This window comes from Protopterus annectens, chromosome 2.part0 (assembly GCF_019279795.1).
Source record: "Protopterus annectens isolate FY-2018-M chromosome 2.part0, PAN1.0, whole genome shotgun sequence".
Classification (NCBI taxonomy): domain Eukaryota; kingdom Metazoa; phylum Chordata; order Ceratodontiformes; family Protopteridae; genus Protopterus; species Protopterus annectens.
The window spans coordinates 511630047-511636046 of NC_056728.1; positions in this window are offsets into that span (position 1 = coordinate 511630047).

The window sequence follows — 6000 nt, forward strand, 5'->3', positions numbered from 1 at the left end:
CGGAGTTGGTGATAGACAACAACACCTCCAAATTTAAGAATAGTTTTGCATACACATATTCTTTAGACTCTCAGGTAATAGAACAGGTCATCTTAAAGTATTGGCCCATTATTTCAGTGAATGAAGATATAAAACATCTTATCCCTTCAGTGCCAGGTTTCGTTAGAAAAAGAGGAATGAATTTGAAAGAATTTTTTAAGAAAAATAAGGCTGTTAAGAATGAGTCCACTAGAATGAAGAAGGGTGCCAATAGATGTGGTTCATGTAACCAATGTGCCTTCATGTTGAATAAAGATGTTATTTCTATCCCTTCCAGAAATTTTAGATATAAGTTTAAACAATACTTTAATTGTGCCATCAAAGGAGTGGTATACCTGGGAATCTGCCTACATTGTCACAGTTTTTATGTAGGCAAGACAGAAAGGCTTTTTAGAAAAAGAGTCTATGAACATCAATATGATATTAGTAAGGGTAAAATGACCAATGCCTTTTTTAAGCATTCACAACTATGTGAAAATATGCAAATTAAGTTTACAATTCTAGAACAAGTGACACCCGACCCACGGGGAGGGAACTGGGAAGCTAGGTTGGAGTATCGGGAACTGTTTTGTCAGCTTAGACTGGACGCAATTAGACCACCGGGCATGAATGACGCCTTGAATATAAACAGTGTGCTCAAATTAAGAAGGGCACGATTATAACAGGGGTTCTTGTAGACTGCTTAAATTTCCCTATTAAACACACTGGTATTGGATGTACTTGCAGTTCAGCTCAATGCCTTAGTTTGGTTACCATGTGCTGTATTGGTAATGAAGATGTTACATTTATTTACTTTTATGGTTTAGTTTAATATTTATTATTGTCATGTTCATTACCATTTATTTTATTATTTTTTATGTGTTTTTACATGTGTTGTAGTATATTATATATTTTCGTTTTTGGCATTACTGAATTTAAAGTTGAGTTTGATTCTTGGATTGGAATATATATTTAATATTTAAGGAAAGTTTATACACACTGTATTTTTAAGAAACTGATTAGGGATGATTCACATGGGGGGTATGTCATGTGATGTTGCATTTAGTATTTAACATGGCTGACTACACAACAGATTTTTTAACCTTGAAGAAGCTCGGTAATAACCGAGCGAAAGCGCTTGGTTTATTGTTTGCTGCTGTTTGGTGTGATTCAGATTACGTACCAATAAATGTGCTGTTCTTAACTTACTGCTTCTAACCACATTTTTTGGAGACTTGGGTACTGTGGCCGTGGATTTTGGAAATTAATAAAGGTTCTTTATCAAAAATATATAAATTCATAAACCCATACAAATCAAATATCAAGCATGACTCGTGGGACTTTTTTGTTCAAGTTAATAATAGAGATATCTTAGAAGACGATAAATTAATGATTTTACAATCATCAGGAAAACCTTCATCTCTCTATTGGAAAATCTTTCCATGGAATTTTTTTGCAAAAAGCTTTTGTTACTCCTCCTAAAACTGAAGTTATGTATAAGTCAGAAAATATTAAATGCTGGAGATGCAAATCTAATTTAAAAGCAGATTGGTTACATATGAATATTGATTGTACAGTTCTAAATCCTTTCTGAGGAAAATATAAATATGCTATCCTATCACTGTGGTCAGACAAGTTTAAATTAACTGAATCTTTAGTATTATTCAATGTTCCAATTTATCAGGTTATCCAAAAATCAGAATATCATCTTCTATGGAATATTCTAGCAATAGCTAGAAAAATTGTTACTTAAAATTGGCAGAACACATATAGTCCATCAATTGATGAATTTGTAAATATTGTAAAAATATGTTTGTTATAATAAATTATTAAGATGAGAAAAAGTTCCAAGAATACTAAACAGAATAGTTGGTTAAAAGTAGAAAATTTGTTAGAAAATACTAAGTGAATGTCATTTTCATGTTGCAATGTTTTTCTGATTATTTTTAAGTTCAGACAGAATATGGACTGTGTAAATAGTAGTTATTTGTGAAATGTAATTTTTTCTCACTATTATATTGACTAATAACTTTAAAAATATATATTAAAAAAATCTTTCATACAATACTACCACTGCTTACACAAATTATGTCTGAAGTTACTGGTAGGGTGAATGGATCACAAGATAAAACATTCAATAACTTGATTGCTCAATGTACTGGTACTGAGTTCAACCTTTTGTGGTATGGTCATTCAGTATGTCATTCAATTGCCAGTATTCGTCTGTTCTGCAGGCACTTCTTTGAAGCATTTGCCATCATCATCAGCCTCTTATATTGGGTTTGATCTTGTAGACAGAAGGTGCTTCATTGTGGGAAAAGGCCTTCTTTTAACATGTCATTGCTAACCAGTGGACTATGAGTTTAAGTGAGTTTGCTACTACAAGAGTTAATTTATGGTTCAAGGAAAATATGGGCATTACTTCAGTATAATGGCCTTTAGATGTTCATGTTGCAGAGTACACCTTTATTCAGGTAAATATTGCAGACATGTTTTCATCAAAGGAGTGCCATTTAAGTTCCTAATGGTAGATGTCGCCTTTAGTACTGCAATAGTAGTAGTACTGTTTTTTTTTCTTTTCTTTTCACAGATTCCTTTCCATTTTCAATGGTGAACACACTTTTATATTTCATTTCATTTCCTTTCTGGTCTTTACAATTTATCAATGACATTTTGCCCCACCTGTGGTATGCACATTTGAGACTGACTGGTACTTGGTAATGGGAACTGCAGCATGGTATCCCCTCAACCCACACCCTCAATTCACAAGCCAGTCATAGTTATTTAACTTATACATTCTCCTCCATAACAAAGTTGCATGATGTTCCAAAAACCTGTCAGACAAATGCAACCCTTCTTTAATAAACCTAATTTCTTTACCATTCACATAGACTAGTCTATCTCAAAAGTAGTCCTATATCTTTTCACTGTTGCCTTTTCACTCTGATTTGCACATAACCTCCCTAACATCTACATCCACGTCCCAGACTTTCCCCCCTTATTTCGCTATTATATCATGCATTTATTCGCTACATATCCCTCCACACTACACATCCTCCAGCTCTCTTCCTGTCATTTCATCTCATGCTCACCCTACAACAACACTTCTCAATAACAAAAGCATTAGACGTGATATACCTGGCATCACATTTCTTGCATACATTTTCATATCCTCCCACTTACTTGGATATTTAGCAAAAATTCTGCAATATCAATTCTCTCTTCAAAACAACAATTAGAAAAATCTATCTCTTTCATCTTGGTGCTACTGCTCAATCCAAACCAAATTCTCACCCACAATAACACCTCATTAGTTCACAGCACCAGCATTTCAAGATCTCAGTTCTACTCAATTGCTCATCTCAAAACTCCTCCATTTGGACCAACCTTCCCCAGCCTTCTTTACAAATGTACTCATATTATTTTCATACTTCTTCTATGTAGTAACATGGAAATCAACCCTCGCCACCCCCATAACAACCACACTAGCAGAGAAGGGAACATTAAACAGCATCATTTGCTCCCTCATAAATGCCCAAATTATCAAAAATAAACTTGACCAGATCTGTGTTTTTATCATATGCCACACCCCTGACATAGATGCAGTGATTGGATCTTGGCTTAAAACTGACTCCAGCAACTTCCAATACATACTACCATTCTGCAGCTATCTACACAACCCCAGGACAGAAACATGAGTTGGCGAGGGTACACTTCTACTATACAAAGCATACCACAACACACAATTGTAGCAAAAGCCAATACTTCTTCTTATTCAGGACCAAATGGGATACTCCTAAAACTCACCCTCACTAACAAGTCACCCCTCATAATAGCCCCTTTCTGCCTACAATCCCCTGCCTCCTTTATCAAATTTAAATCCAGAAAAAATAATATTATACTGATCGTACATTTAAAAATGTAATATAATCATTTTAAGAGACTTTTCTCTTAATATTCTAGGACCCAATTGCAATGTCATGGCAGAGCATAAGGCTGATCTAAGCCTTCTCCAGCTAAACTCTGTACATACTTTTCCAAATATTCATCCACCCATCTACTCCTTCCTTGGTGTAGTCATCATAAAAAAATATATCACAGTCTTCAACCTTACCATACACCATCCAGCATTCAGGGAACACTGTTCTATCACTCTTAACATTAACAACCAATATCTCAAGCCTTCTCTTAAACGTGTAGCACTCAGACTATAATCCAACAAATACATCAGCAGACATAACACCTTTCCACCATTAAGTTGTCATGCATACTCTCCATACAAGACCCACTGAAGTAACCATTAACTTGATCCACATGCTTCACCTACTTCAGAAGGAATTTTCCCTTAATAAGGAGACTGTTAAGGCCATTCAAAAATGTTAAAAGAACTCTAACTCAGAAGCCTGTTCCACCTTTATGTATGCCAACCAAAGAATCTATACACAAACATAAAAACTAATTTTACAATACCAGACAATATTCTCTCCTAAATGCTTCTAAACATTTCTAAAAAGAGATTAACTTAATTACTGGATGTAAAATGTATGAAAATTCTTCATTAATTTCCTCCATTATCAAACTGTAAACTCACCAGCTTAGACTTCTACGGTGAATTCAGCAACCTACCACGAGTTGCAACTACCATCACTATATCTCAGTTAAAATATCCCCCTCTTTTCATACCATCCTTCTATGTAATAATAATAAGAGCTATAGATGTGAAAGTACAGTTAAACTACATCCCTGCTGATTGTCATCAAGGTTCTGACAACCTCAATTCCTGATTCAAACATCTTTGCTAAAATTTCCTGATCCTTCTTTCAGTCATGCCTATGATCTCTGTGTAAACAAAAACACTGTACCAGACATTTTGAAAGCAGCCCTAATGAAACCTCTCCCTAAGAAAAGAAACCAGATTGTCCATTCCATTTTGGCCTTTCTCTATATTTTCCACAATTAGAGCAATTCTTGAAAAAATAATCCACATTCAAATTTCTGCTTAAATTCAACTGTACCAAATTCTCAACAAAAAACAGCACAGGTTCTGGGCAGGTGAGATCACCATGACCACCCTAAAGACCCTGAAAAATGAAATCCTGCTTAATATGTTCAAAGACATCCTTACTATTGCAGTATTCATAGACCTCACAAAGGCATTTGATCTCATAGATCACTCAGTGCTACTTGGTAAAGTGGTATTAAATGACAGAAATAGAGACACCTTGCAAAGGTTGAGAAAATTTCCCTCCCACAGACATTTTCCTGTTGAAGTAGGGTTCTCCACGTCTTCTGCTGCCCATCATCCTAAAGAAGTCCCTCAGGGTTCAAATCTCATACCCTTACATTTCTCAATATTTATCAGCAAACTTCCATATGACCTTCTTCATTTCTGATATGAATTATATGCTGATAACATGCTCATCTTCAAATCCAACAAATCCCAATTGCAAATCCAAACTCAGCTACACATTGACTTCAACTCCCTCAATGCATAGCTTCTCTAACATGGACTCTACTGAACCACTCTAACACTGAATCTAAGCTTACTGGTGTTCATAAAGTGGTAGCTGAAGGACCTAAGACTTTAAAAATTAAAGACCTAAACAACTGCCCTGTAGAAACTGCTATATCATTCAAATACCTTGGAGTCTGGCCAGACAACTATTATCTTCCACTGTCACACAGAAAAAAAAGCAAATAAAATAAACTGTCAACTCTTTTGGGTCACAAGAATCTCCACTTGCCTAACAATCCCAGCATGAGCTGCTATGGGAAGCAAAACAGGATCATAACCACCTTACAAATTGCATCTAATAATATATGCCCTTCATTTCTAAACTCCATTTACACACCGCATGAACACCATTGACTCACACTTTCAAAAGCCAAATAAATTCTAATAAAAATGAGAGAGGACCTCTTACTGGGATCTCTGATCAACAAAACCATAAGTTCTGAGCTCTTTTCACCTGTCATTGAGAA